General features: G+C 45.0%; 1 protein-coding gene across 3 annotated transcripts in view; it reads right to left on the bottom strand.

Annotated features, from left to right (window-relative positions):
- Positions 1 to 22,040, bottom strand: part of SCYL2 (SCY1 like pseudokinase 2) — a 408,171-nt gene extending 386,131 nt beyond the window's left edge. Inside the window, exon 1 of one of the 3 annotated variants that reach the window (XM_085653887.1) lies at positions 21,908 to 22,040. The gene's annotated coding sequence lies outside the window, so the exon portion shown is untranslated. The remainder of the gene's footprint in view (positions 1 to 21,907) is intronic. The other 2 variants (XM_085653888.1, XM_085653889.1) reach the window with 2 other exon arrangements.
- Between the last annotated feature and the right edge of the window lie 1,526 nt (positions 22,041 to 23,566).

Raw genomic sequence — 23,566 nt, 5'->3', positions numbered from 1 at the left:
CAACATACAATACACAACCCTGCCAATTTCTGGAGTATCATGCATGAAATCTGCAGTATTCGTGAGAGGTGGAATGATGACCACTTGTAGCTGGCCTCAAAATCATGAGTGAGTAAGCAACATGCAAAACTGTAATTGGGACCCTGTGAGAACAAAGAACATCAGTGTTGTAAGAACAGTGCAAAATTTGTATTTAATTTAGTAATCCACCATCAGCCCATGGTAAATTAAGGTTAACTAGAGCTCCTGAAAAACAACTATGAGTGCATTTTTTAATCCTCATATTGTAACATTCTCAAATGCTCTCATATGATGCACATGCACTGAACCCAGGAGAACAGCTGGAACTTCAGCACATGAGTGCGTATGCGCACACCAAGTCAGCGTACGACCACGTAACTTGACCTAGGCCACCACATTTTCAGACACAACTTAAGCAATCACTTTATGTTAAACAGGGCTAGTCGCATTATGGAGCTCGCAAAGCAACTTAGTTGTGGTGTAAACTGCTAAACAGTACCTGGACACGGCAAGGCAGTTTAGTTTTTTTTCTTTCTAATACGCAAACGTAGTTGAAGAAAGAAAGGATTGAGGTGTATATGGTGCAAGCTGAGAGCAATTGTGTAATTACTTATCAACTGCTTTACAGAACAGCACATTACTTTCATAATACCAGCTACCATGTGTGCCTCACAATTGTAAAAACATTCCATTCTACCTGGAATATACCCCTTAGGAAACAAGAAGAACAGAAATCATTGTTCAGAAATGTCATTTCTACATCTGAAGAGGAAGAAATGACTTCTTAAAAGAAAAAAAAATGTTGTACTATCTTTGATCTGGGGGGTCTGAAGATATATAACCGCCTGGAGAAAATGCCTAGACAAGCCAGCCAAGGGGATGTTTTTGCACATGCATTTGAGGTTTTTGATACTTATTTTACCCCAACAGTGTAAGTAGCAATAGACCTATTTAAATTGTACCAGAGGAAACAGGGAAAGAAAGAAAATATTGATGACTATGTGACAACACTAAAATAAAACTGCCTTTGTCTGGCTGTTTTGGTACATTGCATGAGGCGCTGATTAGAGATCCGATTGTAATGAGATGACCCAAGTATTGAGGACCGTTTATGAGTTAATGAAGAATCATTACCAAAGGATCTGGTAGCCACTGTTCAAAAAGCTGAACTTAGAGGAAGGTGCTCCTCAGCCGTTGTGAGTGCGATGAAAAAGTGGGAGAGGTCAAAGGTGGTAAGGATTGGTTGCGTAATGAGGCAGAAACCAAGCGATTTTCTGCCTACAAAAATAGAGTGAAGGAGGAATTTGAATATAAAAGCTAATATGTGCTTAATAGATGCAACATGTGAGGAAGTTGTGGGCATTTTTCGTACTGCAGAAGTGCCCCACAATTAAACAAAGGTGTTCTAGCTGCAGAGCCACTGGACATTTTGCGAGGGTGTGCAAGAAGAGGAAGGAGGGGGGATAAGGTCAAACGCAACGTAAGACTAGTGATTCAGATGAAAGTGAAATGGTTGTGTTCTGAGTTTAGGAGTGTTCTGATATGTTAACATTAGTATGATGAAGAAGCCAGTATGCAAATTATCTTTATAGGCATAAAAATGAATATAGTAGAGGATTGTGGTAGTCATGTTGGTTAATAGGGCAGTGCGGGAGGAATAGTCAGGAACAGATGTGGAACCAGCAGGCATCAGCACGGAAAGTTTTAGTGGAAAGGCAATTGATATGCTTGAGTTTAGAAGGTTATTATTCAAAATCAAGACTAAAAAAGGCAGGTGATAATTATATCTAACAAGGAAAGGTCCTTCTATTCTTGGGTGGATGGACTAAGGGACTCAACATGATTTTAGACCCCGATATTGCTGTGTGTTGGTGGTGAGCGAAAGCAGGGATGTGGAAAAGCTGTTCAGGGCAGAGTTTCCAACTATATTCTTTTTTGTTTTTTGTTTTTTTGTTTTTTTAAAGATTTTATTGTGCATAAAAGGGTTACAAACACGGGCCTACAACCACCAGGGCCGGCCGCTAGTAGTCAAAGTGTTCCAGCATATCAGAAACAATGGCTAGCCCAGAGGGGCTCCGCACTATCACAGTAAATCAGACTGCACAGAAAGGAAATCAGAATACACACTTTTAGTATAAATAACAACAAAAAAAGAAAAATACAACAAACAAGGCGAAACGACTTATGAAGGGCGGCGAACACCAGCCGGGGGAGTCAACACCCAACCACCCGAGGGCGGTCAAGAAAAGAAGACCTGAGAGGGGGGGGGGGGGCAACGAGAGAACCAAATCTGTACTCCGAAGTACGAGATGCACAAGGAACCCTCAAGGATCAGGGGGACGAGGCAACCCCGGACGTATCTACCAAAGGGGGAGCACAGATAGACCCACGATACGCGTTCCACTGCCCCCAAATTTTACCCCAAGCCCCCGGTTTACCACGGGCCACATACACCGTTTTTTCCCTGAACATGCACCAGTCCATGTTTTCCTTCCAAACGGACACGGTGGGAGGCCACTGGGAACCCCAAAGCTGCGCAATATCTCTCTTTGCAATCATGTTCCCCAAGGCCGCCCACCGAGCCTGAGCCGCATTGCAGTCATTGGGCTCCCATACATTCAGCACACAACGACGCACCTCCGGCAGCAGAGCGACCCCGGTGACTCATCTCATAATATCATGCACCCGGCGCCAGTATTCCGCCACCTCGCGGCATTCCCATAGGATATGGAGAAAAGTAGCACTGAGCCCGCAGCCACGCTTACAGAGTCCGTCGTCTGAGAACCCCATCGAGACCAGGCGGGGGCCCGTCACATATACACGATGGAGAATCTTAAGCTGGACCAGGCGGAGACGGGCCGGGATGGCCACCTCCTTAGGGGATGACAGTGCAGTCTGCCAGTCCTCATCGTCCAGCTCCACCCCATCTCCCGTCCATGCCTCCCGAAGACGCACCAAGAGGTCAGCCCGATTGTTTATCAGTTTTTTGTAAATCAGGGAAATGGTACTGTCGGGGACGTGACCGTCGAGTATGCGGTCCTCGAGAGGCGAAGAAGAAGGGACCGTGGTCCCCTCCCCAAAGACCGAAAGCAGGGCGTGCCGAACCTGTGCATAACGGAAGAACTCTCTGTCACTAAGCTCATACTCGCGCTGAAGCGCCGCGAAGGATTTAACCGCACCTTTAACCCACAGGTCCCCCACTCTGCTGATGCCGATTGTATCCCAGCGCTCGAAGCCTTTCGTTGTCCAGAGGTTTCCCAAGCGGTCTGAGTCGAATAGAGGAGTGGCGCACGTTAAACGCTCACTCCAGCCCATCGCCACGTTAGCCGCCTTCCATACACGGACCGCAATCCTGGTAGGGCCCGTAAGGGCCCTACCAGCAGACCGCGAGTAAAGCGCTCTGTTATAGTTACCGCCGGGGAGCAGGAATTTATCCATCTCATATGCCGGGTTCGAACCAGGAGCGTACGTAGCATGGTTAATGGCAGACAGCTGGGAGGCCCAATAGTACCGTCTAATATCAGGAAGCGCGATGCCCCCGTCATACCAGGAAAGAGTCAGCTTGGCCAACGCGATACGCGATCGCCCGTCCCAAACCAGTCTCCTCTGCAAACTCTCCACCTCCCTAAAGTAGGCCGCAGGAATGACATCGAAGAAGTTCTGGAGTGCATAAAGGAATCTGGGAAGGGACATCATTTTAAACAGCGCCGCGCGACCAAGCGGAGACAAGGGCAGCTTACACCACCGAGCCGTATCCGCCCTCAAACGCCGAAGTGGAGACAGGAGATTCTGCTCATAGCGGACCGCCGGATCCAACGAAACGTACACCCCCAGGTATTTAAAGCCGGACTGAGATATTTGGAGCGGAAGCCGAGGCGGCAAGAGAGGAGAACCACCAGAGATAGTATACACACAAGATTTGGACCAGTTGATTATCAGACCCGAGTTTTTCCCGAAGGAAGTAAGGACATCAAAGAGAACATTGAGCGACTTCCGCGGCGAGGTGAGATACAAGAGAATATCATCCGCGTACAACGAAACCCGATCCTCGAAGCCCGGGGCCCACCGGAGCCCTCTAATCGAGGGCTCCCAACGGAGCCAGGCAGCGAGCGGCTCCAGGGCGAGAGCAAAGAGCAGCGGGGACAACGGGCACCCCTGCCTAGTTCCCCTCCCGAGAGCGAAAGGCCGAGAAACCCGCCCATTGACAACCACCTGAGCCATTGGTCCAGCATAAAGGAGCTTCACCCAGCCAAGGAACCCCTCCCCAAACCCAAACTTCGCCAAGACGGCCCAAAGAAATGGCCATTCAATGGTATCAAAGGCCATCGTGGCGTCTAGGGAAACCAATATGGCCGATTCAGCCAAGTACTCAGCCCTAGCAAGGACGCCGTGCAGACGCCGTAAGTTAAGAGCGGTATTACGATGTGGGATGAAGCCACATTGATCCGGATGTATCAAGTCACATATAACGCTCAGCAAGCGATTAGCGAGGACCTTAGCAAGGATTTTGGGTTCGGCATTCAGCAGGGAAATAGGCCTATAGGAGGCACAGCGGTCACGTGGCTTACCCTCCTTGGGAATCACTACTATAGTAGCCAGACGCTGGTCGTCAGGAAGGGAACCCCTCTCGAGCGATTCCTGAAACATATGACGGAGGAAAGGCGCGATTTTATCCGGGCGCAACTTATATAGTTCAATCGGCAGGCCGTTGGGGCCCATAGCCTTGCCCGAGCGGAGGGAGCGAATCGCAGTAGCAATCTCTTCGACAGACAAAGGGGCATCCATCAGCTCGCGGTCATCGACGGATAAGCCGGGCAGGGCAATATCCCGAAGCAGAAGACGAGAGTCGTCCTCATCTCTCTCGAACACCGGGGAGTACACTGCACGGAGGTGGTCAGCAAAACACTCAACAATCTCACCAGGCTCAGTCACACACACTCCATCCGACACCCGAAGCTCCGGGACCACACGATTCACTCTCTCCTTCTTATCCAACCAGGCAATCAGCCTACCCGCCTTGTCTCCGGCGTCATACAACCTGCCCTGCTGCTCCCTATATATAGTCTTGGCAGCATCAGTGACGAGAGACTTATATTCAAACTGCTTCAGGCTGAGGGCATGCAGCCCATCCGGGGTGACACCCGCCTCCAAGGCTGCCTCCAGCCCCGATATTTCAGTCTCCAGCGTCACAACCGCCTCTCTCTTGACCCTCTTGGCCTCCACTATCTGGGACAGGGCATGCCCGCGGAGCACTGCTTTGAAAGCTTCCCACAGGGACACCGAGGACAATACCGACCCCTCATTCTCAGAAAAATATTGATCAATCGACTTAATCAGGCTATCACGGATCTTGGGGTCTCGCAGGTACCAAGGGTTAATAGGAGCGATCCGCCCCGCGGACCGCGACCCGGTGTCAAAAAGCAACCACAGTGGGGAATGATCAGAAATACCCCTGGCCAGGTGTTTGACCTCTCGAATCCGAGTAGCCTGGGCCGCGGGCATAAGGAAATAGTCCAGTCTGGAGAGACTCCCATGGGCCCCAGAGTGAAAGGTGTACTGACACTGTGCCGGATGCATTAACCTCCAACAGTCCACCAGACCGAAGGTCTCCAGGAGCCCGCCCAGCCACGCCTGGGCAGCAGGGAGGGCCCTGGGCGGATGACGGTCCAGGTCACCCGAGACAACCGAATTAAAGTCCCCACCCATAAGCAGAAGACTGTCAGGAAGCCCAAGCAACATACGACCCAAGTCTGAGAAGGTGGAGTTCTGGAGGCCCGGGGGAACATAGACTGAGATCAAGGAAAGGGACTGCCCCTCCCACCTCCCAGTCAGAGCCACATAGCGCCCTCTATCGTCTGGGACCACCCTGGTGATCTCCAACGGAAGTGAAGCTCGCAAGAGAATGCCCACCCCTCTCGAACCAGTGGTGAAACCAGAGTGGGCCACAAGTCGATATCCCCCCCTGTTCATAGCCCGACAAACGTTGCCAACCAGATGCGTCTCCTGTAAGAACACCACATCAGGAGTCAAACAACGCAGATATTGCAGCACAACACCCCGTTTGATACGGTCCCCCAATCCATTGACGTTCCAAGACATCAGTCTCAACCCGTCCCCCCCCATCCCATCCAGTAGATCAAGGGCCCCCTAGCAAAGAGCTCAACACCCAAGGATGAACCATAGCCAATACTTCGCCTTGAAAACAAAAAACACAAATGCAAACAACCCCACCCACCCACCAACCCCCCCCAACTCCAAAACCCCCCACCCTGCACCCCTGCGGTTCAAACCACCCCAACTTGCAGTGTGCCTGTCGCCCTACAAACCCCATTCTACGAAAAGACCCCGGAGGAGGGAGGGGACCCGTCCCCGCCCGCTCCCCACACACAACATAGTGAAACAAAATGCACAAAAGAAGTAGAACCCAGCCGAACAGTACAACCTGGCAGAGTCCGGGACCATAAGTCACTCCAAAGGAGACCCACCACCCTCGGTACCGGCAGAGGGCCCAGTCCGGTCACCCCGGTCTGGCAGCGAATCCAGCCAGTCACTCACAGTCACAGGAGAGTCAAAAAAGGTAGTCCGATCTTCATGTTCCACTCGGAGCCTTGCAGGATAAAGCATAGAGTACTTGAGACCGAGGTCCCGGAGACGCCGCTTCACCCCCTGGAAGCCCATCCGCTGTTTCTGGACAAGTTGGGTGAAGTCCGGGAAAAAGTTAATGGACGAGTTCTCATGTCGGACCGGGCCATGAACCCGTGAGGCCTGCAGAATCGCGTCTCGGTCTCTGTAGTGGAAAAGTCTCGCAACGATAGGCCTCGGGGGGGCACCCGGTCGCGGCCGGCCACCTGGGACTCAATGGGCCCGCTCCACAGCGAAAAACTTACTCAGGCCAGCGGGAGCAAGATGTTCGAGGATGAGCTCCTCGACCAGAAGATCAACCGGGCGGTTATCGGAGGTCTCCGGAACGCCTATGACGCGGATGTTATTGCGGCGGGCCCGTCCCTCGAAGTCTTCCAGCCGCCAGGCCATCAGATCATTGGCCGACTTGAGATCGCCGAGAGTGGCCTTCAGGTCCGACACGTCCGTCCCAAGGGAGGACGTCCGCACATCCAGCGATTGAACCCTCTCGTTGGTCTTAGAGAGATCCGCCCGGATTAGGGTAATGTCAATGGCCACCGTGTCGATTTTACGGGCCAAGGCCTCGTACTGTGTAGCGATGGTCTCTCTGATGCCCGTAATGGCGCCCATGATGTCCTGCAGGGACAGATCCGGAGAAACGGACGGGCCACCACTGGTGTCATCCGGGGGGACATTGGCTGTCCCGGGGGATCCTTTACCCTGAGTGTAGCGGTCCATGTTGTTCGTCTGGACCGGTCCCCCACGTAGGGATGTCTTGGTCTTACGCCTCTCGGGGTCTCCCCTGCCTCCCATGAGAACCTCGATCGCCGAAGGGGACCACCGAGAAAGCGTCGAGGTGGCACAGACCAGGCAGACGTGTGTCGCACCACAGGCCGCAATATGGCGGAGCGAAGGGACCACCGTCAATGAGCACACTGGCAGCAGACGAAGCCACCGGCATCAAGCGAAGGCAAAATGGAAGCCCAGTCGCACCAGGCAAGTCCACAGTCCAGCCCCTCAAAGACCAAAAGTGAAACCGAAAGTGAGGTGACGGCCACTGGCACCGCTCCGCTGCCGTTGTTGTTCAACTACGCCCCGGCTCCACAGATCACCCTCGCATCGGGCACTGCCGTAGGGTGGGCCTCAAAAGTTCAAACCACCATAACTCCGGATTGCCAGGTCCGATTTGATTTCCGAAAGGAGTTTAGTGTTCAGCCAGCATTCGTCTCCCAGATTCCATCAACCGGATCAGGATAGATTCAGGATAAATTCCGAGGAGCAGCGAGGGTCCGGGGAGCCCTGTGCTCACGCGACCATCTTGGATGCGCGCTAGGCTCCTCCCCCCTCCAACTATATTCTTGATCACAATTGGTAAGTCAGAGGATTTTATACATCGTTGTTTTGAAGGATAATATGAAGCCATGCATTCATAACGTGAGGAGTATTCCTGTATCATTGACAGATTTAGAAAATTGACAGGTAAGTAAATTGCAAGCAGTGGAGGTCATACTCTCTGTGGAATCATCTGATTGGGTGCCCACTTTGTGGTGGTAAGACAGTCGAAGGTAAGGTGTGTTTGTGAGTTGACTTGAGAGATTTAAATGAAAATACTTTTGTAGATAACTTTACTTTGAGGAAATCAATGAAATGTTATCAATGACATAGAAAGTTTGTTGGTTTTCAACAACAGGCCTAACAGCGGCATGTCTCCAAGAACTCTTGCATCCCAAATGTAAGATACTGACTTTGTTATGCCAATAGGATTCTTTCAGTTTTAAAGAGTACCGTTTAGGAAGGCATAGACAGTTGCTGTTTTCCAGTGCTTACTATTTACCATATCGAAAGATGCCAATAATGTAATTTTATTTCTAGAGCATATTTTGGTGATGGGTAGGACTAGAACTGAACATAGCATTAAATTCACGGAAATGTTTAGGATCCTAGAGAACAGGGGGTTACCCAACGAAATTAGCAAGTGTACGGTTGCCAGGCAAAGTGTGATTTATTTAGGATATGAAATTAATGACGAAGAAAAGAAAACCAAAGAAAGAACAAATTTAAGCTATCAAGAATGCACCCTTGCCTGGAAATAAGGACAATGTGAGGGCATTTTTAGGACTGGCAGAATTTTACTAAATGTTTGTGAGAACATTTACAGAAAAAACATTTTCTATCAAACAGCTGATTAAAAATAAGATGAAATTTGCATGGTAATCGGAGTGCCCCAAAAAAATTGGAATACACCCCTCTTCAAGGGTTTGACTCGGATGCACAGTAACAACTGACAATAGTAAAAAGGTGTCAGAAATGGGGTCTCTAGTTGGCAGTGGTTTATAGCCTATCCAAGTAGGGACCCTCACTCTAGTCAGGGTAAGGGAGTCACACAGCTAAGATAACCCCTGCTCACCCTCTTGGTAGCCAGGCTTATCTCAGAGGCAATGTGTAAAGCATTTGTACATTACACACACAGTAACACAAGTGAAAACACTACAAAAGGAGTCCACACTAGTTTAGAAAAAGAGTCAATATTTATCTGAATAAAACAAGACCAAAACGACAAAATTCCAACATATAAAATTCAAGATATCTCTTTTAAAAGATTAAGCAAGTTTAGTCCATAGAAATCAATGGATTTGTCCGTTTTAACACAAAGTACCTCGGATGCATCAAAAATCAAAGAAGGGTGCAAGGCGCAGGGGAGGCGAGGCCCCAGAAAACCAAAGCGATGTGTCGATTCCTTACTACACAGGAGAGGTGATGCGTCAGTTCTTACTAGCAGGGGAGGTGATGCGTCGGTTCCTTTCTGACAGGGGGAGGTGATGCGTTGGTTCCTTACTGACAGGGGAGGGGACACGCCAGTTTCCAGACATGCGGCCTCAGCTCCATACGGTGATGCACAGTCGATGAAGAGTCGGCGTTGAGGGACAATGCACCAAAAATCCAGACATGCTGCATCGATGCAGCAGCGGCAATGCAGGCGTCGATTTTGCAGCCACAAGCAGGTAGTGCGTTGCAGTCGGAGCGGGTGCAACGGACGTTGGTGACATGGTGCCGTGCACTCACACTGCAGTGATTTTTCTGAAGTGCTGCGAATGCGAACTGGAGCCTGCGGTGAAAGCCGTGGTCGATGCTTACAACAGGAACCACACTTCGGTGCAGGCAGCAGTGATGCAGTGATCTTTTGCAGCAATGCGTCGAGAAAACAGGTGCTGGAAGTTGATGCATGGATTTTCTCTTTAAGATCACCAGATACACTTCCAAGGGCATAGGAACTGGATTTGGCACCACTTGGCAAGTTAGGACTCTCAGCAGAAGAGCCCAGGCACTGGTAGGTGAAGTCTTTGATGGCCCGGAGACTTCTTAACAGGAGGCAAGCACGCACAAGCCCTTAGAGAACCTTGGAAGCAGGATGTAGAAAGCAAAGTCCAATCCTTTCACTGACAGGACAGAAGCAGAAAGTAGCAGCACAGCACAACAAAGCAACAGACAGAGTGGCAGTCCCTTTTACAGCATCCAACTCCACTTCCTGGCAGAATGTCCTCAGTCCAAGTGTTCCGATTTTGGGGAGTCAGAGGTCCAATACTTATACCCGTTTCTGCCTTTGAAACAGGCAAACATCAAAGGAAAGTATATTTAGTGCACAAGACCCTGCCTTTCCCTGACCTGGCTCCGGACACCCTAAGGGGGGTGGAGGCAGCTTTGTGGGAGGACAGGCGCAGCCCTATTCAGGTCTCAGTGACAACTCTTTCCACTACTCTAGCTCAGGAAGGACAATCAGCCTGGTGCTGGGCCATCAGGATATGCAAGGCACACCGCAGCTCCCTCTGTGCGACTGTCTAGAGTGAATGCACGAGAGAGCCCAACTGTCAGTCAACTCAGATATGGATTCTACAGACAGGTAGAGGCACAAAATGGTTTAGCAAAAACAATGGCTACTACCTTAAAGTGGCATTTTCAAACATGCAATTTAAAAACCAACTTCACCAAAAGATGTATTTTTAAATTGTGAGTTTAGAGACCCAAATCTCTATCTGCTCCTGATGGGAAAGATATTTCAAGGCAATCCCCATGTTACTCTACGAGAGAGATAGTCCTTGCAATAGTGAACAAGCATTTGCAATGAAATAGGTCTCACATTTGTGAGAGTTTAAGCTATTGGCATTATAAACGACAATGCCTTTTTTTTAATCTGTTTTGATAATTAACACATAAATAAAAGGCATTGTCATTTACAATGCCACTAGCCCAAAGTCTTGTAAATGCAAGACCGATTTCATTTCAAAGAAGCGACCGCCATTGCCCCGGGCTGCTTGTAAAGTGAAAGCACGCATGGCGCACTGAATGTTGCAGGAAAGCATGTCCTGCCTGCAGTAGGAAAAACTCATTAAAGAAAATAGTGCTTACAGACTCTATAAGACATACCGTGTATCAACAGAAGTAAAAGGGCCAGTCCTCATGGGAGGTTACAAATAAAGACAAGGTGTCTCTAAGGAGGGACTAACAAGCCTATTAACGAATCAGAAGCCAGCATTTACAAAGGACAATGGCACAAGCCAGTGAAAAATATGGGAGGAGAGTGGGCACAGCTTCAAGTCCATACTCGAAGACAGCATGCCTCGCAGAGCAGCACATGTGCAGCCCAGGCTCAACCTAAAAACGAAAATTAGCAGTATTTCACTATTAGGACATGTAAAACACAGCAATATATGTTAGACAGAGAGAATGAGCAATTTACAACTGATTGGCAGTAGCAAAGTGCCCAGAGTCCTAAAGCCAACAAAAACCGCTCTGACAAAATAGGAGGAAGAGGCAAACTTTTGTGGATAACGCTGCAAAAAGTGCCAAGTCCAACAAATAGGTGCAACAAACAATAGGCAAATGGTAGAGAAGTTGGTGTTGCCTTTGCATCTCCCTCTTTGACTCCAGCAGAGGAAAAATACTTTGTACCAGTTTGTGAAGGGAATAGGAACACTATCACCAATTCATCTTGGGGTCTCCAGTAGTTTTGAGGAGTGGTCATAAACGTGTAAGAGTACTTACCACTAGGAATTTCATTGATGCAACTCCATGTGTTGCCCGATTATCTTTAAGATTATTAGATTATAACTAAAATATAAAAAGTGTGTCAGGAATAAAAAATATGGTGGCTGATTTTTTGACTCACATGCCAGTGCTCACTAAGGAGTTACCAAGGGATGAATGGAATGCGGACAAAGTGGTAAGGAGAATAGTAAAGGAGGAGTGAAAGAATGGTCTGGGATAGGATGTTTGAATGGCACATGTGAAGGAGTTTGCGGAAAAAGATTGACCAGACAAGAAAATTATGGAAAAGGATTTATTGGTGTTTTCTTAGGTGAAGGAAGAGTTGTATGCTGACAAAAGATTGTTGATGAAAGGAGATTGTGTGGTGCCACAAGATAATTTGAATAAAAAGGATTTGGGGAATTTGCCATGAGGGGCATCTTGGGAAGGTTAAGAGATTAATAATGTCAAATACAAGAACTGGTGCCCAGGAGTGGATAAGGTAGAGAAGATGGTAAAATATCCTGTGGCCAGGCGATTGATAAACCTAGGTAGTTCAATTAACATGTATGCAAATGAACATACTTGTTGTGGGGGTTGATTTATTTTGGTGTAAAACTTAAGGCATTTTGACAAATATATACTTCTGCCTTTTATATACATATTAATGTCAGGAGATTTAGTTTTTCCCTATGATTAGTTTTTAGTATTAATTCTTCCTCTAAGTTCACTTACACTATTGTAGTATTACTTTTATGTTTAGAGGAGAAAATAGGTATAGAGCTGGCTCACTATCCAGCCAGCACTATGGTTAGTGATGATGACAATGTGTTGAATACTTCATGTTCTAGACTATCGTGTGTATACTAAGTTCCTTTCGACTAGTGAATGGTCATTTGAAGCTGTTGACTGGTTGGAGACATATCACACCAACGCCATGGCTGCAACAAAAGAATTGGACCATAACTTGGTTGGTAGGGTATGTTTGAAGAACTCTACAACTCCCTTCGCCTTTCTTGTCAGAGTAACCCAATTGTTTCACCTTCAAGAAAAAAAAATAAGGATTCTGCTTTTTGCGCTAACAGAATTACCACCAGCCAAATTATGAAGGACCTAGGTACAATGGAGGCTACCAATGTACACCTGTTGCATGCGTAGTTAATGGTGTGGTATTCCTATTGAAAGCCACCCAGGACACCCTTGGATGAAAGACAACGATACTGCATGTATAGCATGTCCAAAGAACAAGATGATTGCCTGCTGCTAAGGCACATTATGCATCCAAATGTACAAGATGTTCAAAACGCTATATATGTTTCATTAATCCAAAGCTGTTAGTGTTTGTAAGAGCGCTCAAAAAAACACAGTGAGCTGTAATCTCAACTTGCATTAAGTGGTTTTGATATAGAAATGTGCACAATTTAGCAAATTTTAACAATTTGTGTATATCTAAAAAGCTGCCGAATGCTCCTTTATCATAAGCAAACACAAGCAGAATATAATGATTGGTAATTTTATTCTGGATGCAACTTTAAAAAGAAACAAAGGTCAGATCAGTTTACTAAATGACAGTGTGCTTTTAAGGACAATTATGATGTTTTTTCCCCCCAGAGTTTTATATATCACGAACTTGACCCGAAGGTATCAGAGCGTTTTACATGAGCACCAGCTGCATTACATAAGGACACAATTTTTTGCAAACAATCACAGGATGTTGAGAGTCGCTGCAGAGACTCGAACCTGGTTCCCAGATTTGAGTTTGACCGCCCTAACCATTAGGCCACATACTTTTTTTAATGTAATCTTTTTTTTTAATTTTAATCTTTCAGTTTGCTTGATGCATGCCAATATTAAACAAGCATTTGCAATGCAATAGGTCTCGCATTTACGCGAGTTTAAGCTATTGGCATTGTAAATGACAATGCCTTTTATATGTTTTAGAAACGAAAACAAAAATAAAAGGCATTGTTATTTGCAATGTCAATAGCGCATACTTGCGTAATGCGAAACCTATTGCATTGCAAATGCTTGTCCTGTTTGTAGTGACAGAATCTGAGGAGGCGGTCATAGGATGCAGGGCGACAAAATTGGTTGTCGCACCGAGTGCCAACAGCACTAATGCCGGCCCTGACTATGACAGCTGGTGGCGGTTCTCCTAGGCAAAAATGAGTAAGATCAGTAAGATGCTTCAGACTTTATGAGAAAACTATATGGGCCAGATTGAGGGATGAGTAACTGGAATGTATTCCTCACTTGTTCACTCTCTCTCTCGGTGGCCACCAAGGTTTGAGAATTAATGCCAGAGTACAGTACCTGGTTGGTGATGTGTGAGGTTTTGCATGTGGGGGGGTTAAGTACATGGATAAGATTCTTGACCTTCGACAACCAGGTAGAGTCACGAACATACAATACATAATGTATACACTAGGGTATATTAGGAACAAATCACACCATCTCCCCACCATACCAGGATGTGATAACCCTCCTCTCTACAGGTCATCACCACAGACCAATGTACTGCTAAGAGGTGCATGCCCCCAAAATAGGGAAACCAGAACTACATTCATCTTTGTTACTTTTATGTCAAAAATGACCACTTCTGATTTCTTTGTGCACGTCACGTTCAAAAAACGAGTAAAATGCACTAAAAAGCTGCTGTCAAAGTACCGTTGTGTGAACTGAGAAGGCCTGAGGTAGTTATGGCCTGTAACAGCGTAGTGTTGAAGAATGCCAGTGTACATGGAACACTACACTTGCACCACAATCTGCTCTGTGAGAGGTCATCTGTAAGTGCTAGAGATACGAGGCACGGATTGCATTCTACACTCATATACATTCATGTATTAAAAGGCGTATACATTTGTCACTGTGACCTTAGTGCTACTATGAACATTTCAAGCATCGATTTTGTGTGCCCTGCACTTTACAATCTCTCCCCAGCAGCAGGAAGAGCCGTTACAAGTGGTGCAAAGTGTTTCTTATGGCACCCAGTAACGAATTACTGAGGCCCTGTGGCTCAGTGGTCGTGAGGGGTTTTTCTTCTGTGCCCATGACGAGATAGTCTCGTCATGGGCACAGCGCAACCGCGCTCCATGACGAGACTATCTCGTCATGGACCCCGCCCGCTAATACAATGCCCGGCACAGGAGGGGGAAAGGGCAGGGCACTCAAGGGGTTAAAGATGAAAACAATACCAGATGATCCGTATTTATTAGAGCTAATAAATAACTGCATATGTGATTTTTTTTCTACCAAAAAGGGGAACAAATGGGCATATTAACAAGCCAGGCGATAAAATTATCGCCGCTTTAGAAGCGGCGATAATGGGCTTGATAATATGCTCTATGGAATTCCAATTGAAGCCCATGTTAGACGTCCTTCACATTTAACATGGGTTTCAATTGGAATTGTATCGCCTGGCTTGTTAATATGCCCCTAAGTGTGGTTTGGTCCTTTCCGCACCAAAATTCTTATGCGCCTGTCTGCACGGGCATTTGCTCTCTATAATTTTGATAGTTTATAACCCGCCGACATTCACCGAGGTAAAATGGCGGCTGATGGCCATAATTATTACTAAAGTCGTGCTTCCGGTCTCGTGCAAACTCGTTTGCTCAATGACAAAAAAAACAGAACAAAAAAAACATGCCATTCATAATGAGGGACGGGGTGAAAAGTCTGCTCCCCTCAAACCCCTGGATAAATTTCGCCACTTCAAACCTGCTGATATTTAATGGAGAGAGAATGCCCGGTAAATACCGCACTGCGTAGATTTTGGTGCAACAAGCACTAAAATGCTACAACAAAAAAACGCATGTTGTGCTCATTTTGAGAGGGAACATCGGAATACGTGGTTGTTATGTTGAAATAGGCTACACCCCTACGGGAATCTCTTTACAGGCACCTTACTGGATAAAGAGGAAGAATAAAATCATAAGAAAAAAGTGCTTCTGTATTTTATCACTAATGAGATTTTTATAAGCAATTTGCTATTTGATTGTGAACATTTTTAAACATATTTGGGATCTCTCAGAAACAAGCTGACTCGATGGTAAAAAGCGGTTGGCAATTATGATGTCACATATACAGAATTTGGAGCGCAATTAATGTGCAGCTAGTAACCAGCAAGTTGAGTTAATTTATTTCAGGTGTGAATGTCGATAAAAAGCATTGTCGGCTGCAGCTCCGGAACAAAAAGGCATCAGCATTCCTGATTGTGGATATTGATGGCATGCCTTGGTGAACACATGGGCGATTTTGTAAATGTTGTTTCCTTTTACACCATAGCCTCAATAGATCTGTGCTCTGTACAACGCAGCGAACATGCAGCTTGCATCAGTGGAAACTGAGCAGTCAGGCAAAAGGCTGCATCGAACCTGAAACTTGGTCTGACTACCGGTGACCGAAAACGGATGCGTGGCCGAAGGGCTGGGCGAGAAGGGAGGGGGGAATGCCAGCATCAGAGGAGCCTGATTAAAGCTGAAAAGTGACACGACCGCGCAAATAAACAAGCTGCGATGAGGTGTGGAGAGAAGGGAGGGGGAAGGTCAATCCAAGGAGCAGAAAGGAAACGGATTAGAAGGGAGGGGTTAGTGTGAAAAGAGCAGGGAGAGAAGGGAGGGTGTAATAAAAAACAAAGGAGCCAAAGCTATAGAGAAGGGAGGGGGAGTGGGAGCAGCTGTGCACGTGCATGTGATTGTGCACTCAAGGTTTAGGCCAGCCAAAAGACTGTGGGTAGCACTTTGAAAATCCCACATACAAAATGTCTCTTCGAGCCTTTGGCTCAGCGAGACCTAAAAATAATGATAAAGGATAATCATTGTAAAATGAATATGTGCCCCATTCTTAATGAAAGTCTTGAAAGTGTACATTGACGTCTATGACCTTGCATTAGTTCAGATTTTCAACTTTCAGGAAATCATAGGAGATTACAGAAGTAAGCCTGGACACCTTTGACAGGTGCATTTCATTTGTTTATCTGAAAACCCCCAGATCCCCACCGCTCAGACAGATCAGCAGCTCTCCATCCCCCCCCCCCCCCCCCCACCCCCCTCAGTGCCTTGAGACCCTCACGGGTGAGTAGCTGCACTTTACAAACCCTGAATGATTGAAAATCTGCAGACAAAGTGAAAATCACTTGTTAGAACGCGTATTTCTCTTTTCTCCAAGTTGAAAATATTGCCTTCATTGATATAGTCTCTTCTGCTCTTGGAGAACAGTTTTATTCCTGTCCTTGTCAAGTGTCATTAAACAAACAGAGGGGGATGGAGATGAATTTGACGGTCCAGCACAAGTCCTCCCCAAACAGAACAATTGTAAATAAAGTAGTGGACTGTTCCATTGCTGCATCAACTCTGCATCGAGGTAAGTGGATTCCAGGTGGTATAAAGGGCATCCTTTGTAGAATGCACTAGCCCTCACTTACCAAAGTGGCATGCTTCATCATAGAGCCATTTGACTTGCTTGGTTGGTGTTGCAATGCACTGAGAGCCCCTCAAGGGGGCTCTTGGCCAAGGATTTTGTAATCTCAATGTCTGGCTTTGGCAGACAAAGAAATGGTGCTCTTTCTGAGGTGCAAGGGAAAGTGGTAATTATGTTTTTAAAATGGTTATGAGCTGTCCATTGTCAATTGTATTTACCAGACATGGCCCATGTCAGGGTTAAAAAAAAATTATGTGAACCAACTGGGGGAAGCAACTAGGTTCTAGAGAAGGTTGGCATGTTTCTTGTCTGATATACCCACAGAGGGTTATCTGCAATTCTTCAGGACCAAAAAGCTTGCATTCTAATCTACACAGGGTTATACTGTGGTGTGTGTGTTGTAATACATCGCTTGTTTCGAAAAAGGCAAATACATCTTTTTTTATATAACAATAAAAAAGTCAAATTAAAAAAAAGGAGTTTCCCACATTGGAGTCGTTTTGCCTTATAAGACTTGTTAAAACAAAATGCATGACAAAACAACATATACATATTTACAAGGACAGACACAGTGGCGATAAGCATTTCAGTTTCAAAATCTTTATTCGGATACATTTTATCCATAAAAGCACAGATCAGTCATAATAAAAGGGGAAATATAGCAATCCATTAACAAGAACCAGATAAAAAACAAGATCATGCATAACAATTGATTTAGCATGAAACAAAATATGTACAGAAAATCCCATAAATCAATTAATATTATAAGCTCATTATCTATATAAAAACAGATTCCATCAAATTCATGTAGGCCTAACCACAGCATCTACAGGTTGATTCAGAAAAAACAAAACATCATAAGGTGCAAATTGAATTCCGAGCACGCACTGACAATCTTAAAAGAGGTACCTATACGGGCCATTAGCTCATCATTTTCTAACTTACGAATTATTAGGTAGGCTTCCTCGAGATGTATAGGTTGGACATTCTTAAAAAAATTGAAGCAAAAACCGATGGGTGTATAGGCTATAACATTTACAAAAAAATAAGAAATGGGGTGTTGTCTGCCTACTCCTGTCATCACATGGACAAGATAGTTGATCCAAATTCGCAGTATACCCCCCAAAGGAAAGCACAGTAGAAATGTTACTGTGCCAGCCCTTAAACGAAACAACAATCCTCTCTCCCAACATCCAATTGGCTTTAGGAGGTAACTAAGTGGGGTATTTGATTCTTCCACAATTGGCAAATAACTTTCTACAGACTTTTTCTGGCGCTCCCTTTTGAATCTTAGAGTCCTGTAATGATCATATAAAACCCCCCGAATCACTTTTTTATTCATGTCAACAGATTCACCCGGGTTTGTAAAAATCTGTGCATGGTTGATACTACTCAGACCATCCCTTACTGCAGTGAGCCATGGTATATCTTTCCCCTTATCACACTTGAGGCAGTCTATAATGATCTCGCTAGTCAGAGACTCTGCAGGATTCTTCCAAATCGCAAACCAGAAGAGAACGGGTCGTGCCTTTACAAAGTCTTCAACAGAATGTAATTTTAGTTCTGCGTGGCAAATCAACTGTGAGGTAGAATCCGGGGCTCCCAGTACTTTCCTACAAAATCTATTTTCTTCAAGTTGAATACTATTGCACTTTGCGTGTCCCCATATCTCTGCGCCATAAGTCGCAGTTGGAATGCACTGCGTTTTGTAAATTTTCAAAAGTACTAGTATTATCCCTGTCTTTTTAGGCTGCGGTAGACTAATGGTTGAGTTGATAACTTTAGAGAACTTGTTCCTACTATGTGCCACATGGTCAATCCATGAACCATTGGCAGAGAAAACAAGCCCAAAGTAAGGGAAAGTGCTAGTGCAATACAGTTTTAGGTCATCTACAGTAATAGAATTTAAAAGATGCTTTTTTGGCCCACAAGACATAATAAATTATTTTTTTAAATTAGTACACAAATCTAGACTACCCATAAAATCCACAAAACCTCGTACTAAAATTCGTAAAGCATTTGCCGTTTGTCCCATTAAAACAGCATCATCAGCATACAATAAAGTGGGTACTAAATTGCCATTAATTTTGGGGACATCATCAGTAAGTACAATAAGGGATTTATGCAAGTTGTTAATATATACAATAAAAAGCAGGGGGGCCAAAACACACCCATGTCTTACACCTCTGTCAATTCTGATGTCCCCTGAAACTTCCCCACTAGTGTTGGTCCTTACACGAGCACGTAGGTCCCTGTGCAAAAAAACAGACTAAAACCTCATCTAAGCCATACTCCAAAAGGATGGACCATAAACGGGACCTATTAACAAAATCAAAGGCCGAGGTGAGATCCATAAAAGCCAAATATACAGGGGTTTGCTTGGCTACAGTATATTTCCCAATGATTTATTTGAGGTTCAAACATTGTGCAATAGTCCCCACTTTGCTTCGAAATCCCAGCTGGCACGATTGTAAAATGCAATCATCCTTGGCCCAAGTCCTTATTCTGTTGTACAAAATCCTCCCTAAGATTTTCATTGCATCGTCTATTAGGGAGATTGGCCTGTAACAGTTGGGTTGCGATCGATCACCCTTTTTAAAAACTGGCACAATAATGCTTGTCGATCAGGTACTTGGGATTGGGGCATTGATTAGATTATCAAAAACATTTAATAAAATGGGCGCCCAGAACTCAGGTTTAAGTTTAATCAGATCAATAGGCAGCCCATCAGGTCCAGGAGCTTTATTACTCCGACTTTGATTAACAGCATCCTCAACTTCCTGCAGACTTATTTCAATCGCAGGGGGTTCTTCAGGCTCTAAAGATGCTACGCTCTGTGAAGGCAAAGAATAAATCATCGAAAAGTGGGCTTCCCACGCCTCGCCTGTCACATAACAGGTTATGGAAGATAGTGGTTGAGCGAGGGATCTCATACTTTTGACTGCAGCCCAGATTGCGTTCCCGTTATTTAAGAGGGCGGCCTCTGCTAGGTCATCCCAGCGCTCATTCAAGATCTGCTCTTTTCTCTGTAGGACGGCTGCCTTATACTTTTTTCTTAGGGATTTAACCAGTAAAGGGTCTCTTGGGGTTTTTGATAATGCCACATGCAGCTGCCTATTAATTAGTGAGCATTCACCGTTAAACCATCTTGACCTAGGATCCACTCTCGACATTGGTTTCATAGTTTCCCAAAATCTCCAACTACCTCCAGGTTGGGATCCTGTAATGTCAAACATGAATCGATACGACTTGGGTAATCCCTCACCATTTTGGCGAAAAGATCAATATAGTTAACTCCACGCCAAACCAATCTTAAATTATCGGTAGAGGGTGTCAGATGCCTTGCACCACACTCATTGCTATAGTTTGGTTTGGGGGCAATTCGTAGTTCTATCGTAATTGGATTATGGTCGCCATGAATGGCAGAGACAACCATAGCTTTAATTAAACAATCCTCGAGAGTGGGAGAAATGAAAATATAATCAATGGTGGTGGCACTACCCCTTCCTCTAAATGTTGGTTCCGGAGTATCCCCATTGTAATTTACTCCAGCAATTTCCATCACGTTTAACAAGTTATGTTTATACAAGTGGTCACGTAATTCAATACCCCTATTGCATTGGCATACCTTGTTGCTAGTCCCTATGGGTAACATAAGATCATTGGGTATTTTAGCATTAAAATCACCCCCCAGAAGAATACCCATAGTGTTACCGAGCTATAGGGATGCAATAAAATTAAACAAATTGATAAAATTCATATTTGGTACTGAATAAAAATCATTGTTATACAAATTGATCAAACATATGGATTTACCCGTTTTATATATTAACGCTTGGAATTTGATAAGCATTTCAAAGATTTAGATGCAGCTTGGGAACAAGCATTGGCCCTCATTGGCAACTTAGGCTCTAGACATAAGTCTAGAGAGTGTGATTTTCTAAACATTTACATTTTGTGAAATTCAATCGAATTCTTAAACGTCAATTTGCTACAGCAATACACAAGACACAAACTTTGAAAATAAAATAAGTAAAAGAACAATGATACATGCACAACTGTGCATTAATAAGAACTCTAACATAATGAAAGAACTGGCATACTCATAGCCCTACTGTGATCACAAAGCTAGCCCAATCAGCATTCAGAGCACATGGATAAACGGAGCCACTGCATATACGCTACTTGTGTATATTCAAAGCTCTGAGCTACACATAGCCCTGATATGTCCAGAGCCCTCAATAATCAGAAATGTATATGCTCCAAACCTGGGCTAATTTGAGTTCTGACATAATGCGAGAGAATATTATCATAGCTCTAATATAATGACACAAAATGAGACAATTGAGTTTCTTTTCAGGACAAGAAGATGTATGAAGCACTTTCTCACTTGGTCAGTCTGAAGCACCACAAGTGACATGGATCCACGTGGCAGCTACGTGATTAATCCTGCAAATATTTTGCTCTATCTGACCATTGTTGCATGCATGTTATGTAGCTTAAAGTATGTATCAAGACCCAAAGGCAGCTCAAGACAAGTCTATTATTCAGCTCCAGTCTCTCCACCGTTCAGTCACTGGTTGATTTGGGGGCTGCACTTGTTTTAACACTATCAACTACACTAACACCCAAGCCTCCGTTTCACAAGTCTGATTTCACAGCACTCAATGACACGTATTACTTAAGGTGTGACACATTGTCTCAAGACAGGTGCCTTTTCAGGACACAGGCTTTCTGTTTATCCATCATGCCCACCAATAAACACCGTTTGACAGTTACAAGGACAGGTGACATACGGGAAAAAAACGTCATGCTGTGTACTGACCTCTCTAGAGCGAAAACGCGCTTTATTTACACGGTAGAGGCTAGCGCTCATCACAGGAAGCGACGCACGGAAGCGAATTTGTCACGTGACAAAACGTCCAGCTGTGCGCTGCGCATGCGTAGTTCTTCTGCATGGCAGCCCCACCTCCGACTGTGACAGCTGACTCTGTGAGTGGACGGAGAGCTGAGCTGGTGATTCGCCCATGGGGAGCAGAGGGAGAAAGAGATGGATGGGAGGCGGGTCAGAGCCACGGGAACATAAGTACAATTATTGCATACAACAGCTGACCGCCGTGAATAACCCACTTGTCACCGAACGGACGGAAGAAGACGAAAGGGTTCTTGGAGCAACCTCAATGTTCTATAGGAGTAAGATCTGTTGTACGGTGATTGAACTAAAAAGGTAATATTTTAACTGAAAAACAACGGTTCACGCGGAAGACGCTCGCTCCGTTTTGAAACAAGGCTGCGGGCTGCAACACCTACCCTCCTATAAAATCTTTCTTCTTTGACTGTAAAGGGATCATTCTCTTAAACATCTGGCCTAAACGAATCCTTAATTAAAGCTGTGATGGTATATAATAATAATTTACATCCTTTGTATGTATAACTAATTAACAAGGACAATAAAATATGGTAATACCAATAATATGATGAGAGATAAGCCCATTTTAGAATCATCAAATTGGATAGGAGCAGCGTAGCACCCTATAGGGCACTTTAGATCAACTCCTTTCTCACCCTGCCCATCCATCTACTTTCTTTCTACTACCCTTTACCAGTCCCTTATTGTTCCATGGCCCTCCTTCTTCTGACATAACACACCTCTTATTTATTTTTTACAACCTAGATGTAGTTAGTGCAAGCCAGGCAATAAAAACACACTCCAAAAACAATTATCAACATTTTTACATTCATTGTGTCACAATCCAAGTGGAGAGATTCTTCAAGTAGATGTATGTAATCAAAGTCACATATAAGAATGCTATACCCTTGAGTCAGCCAGCTCCAACTGCCAGCTGCAGACACGTGGGGGCAATTCCGTTCTTTAAATATCTTCTGTCTATCTCATAGGTATAACCTATGTACAAAAATACATATATTTTTTTTAAATGCCACTTTATAGAGTCTTGGGTGGGATAGGGGTGCAAGCAGATGGGCTTAAGCCACACTGAAGCCTAAAACTCTTGGTACTTATTTCAGAAATTCGAGCACTTGGAATCAGGTAATGCAAAAAATTAAAATCTCAATCTGGCAGCACTCAAGACATCAAGGGCTATTACCAACGGTGTAGGAAAGTGAGTTACTATGTGGTGTGGTTGTGAAACCTTACCATGTAACATCACAATCTTTTTCAGGCCCAGTTAGGTTTCTTTGATAAAACCCTTAGCTAAGACTTGGGTAGCTTTAGCTCAGAGCAGTCAGGCTTTATCTAAAGAGCAAGTATAAACCATTTAGAAGTACCAAAACATTAAATAAGTAAGAAACAGCACACAATAAAACTCCAACACCAAATTATAAAAATAGAGTGTATTTTTTTATCGAACAATAGACACCGAAACAACAACAATCTACTGAGGGAAACTGGAGATATAAATTTTCAAGTGTAGGTACATTACTACAGTTCTCTTTTAAGAAAGGCAACATATCGTTGTAAGAG

This window comes from Triturus cristatus, chromosome 4_1, assembly GCF_964204655.1.
Source record: "Triturus cristatus chromosome 4_1, aTriCri1.1, whole genome shotgun sequence".
Lineage (NCBI taxonomy): Eukaryota > Metazoa > Chordata > Amphibia > Caudata > Salamandridae > Triturus > Triturus cristatus.
Note: the sequence above shows the minus strand (reverse complement) of the source record. Positions and strands in the feature narration are given on the sequence as shown.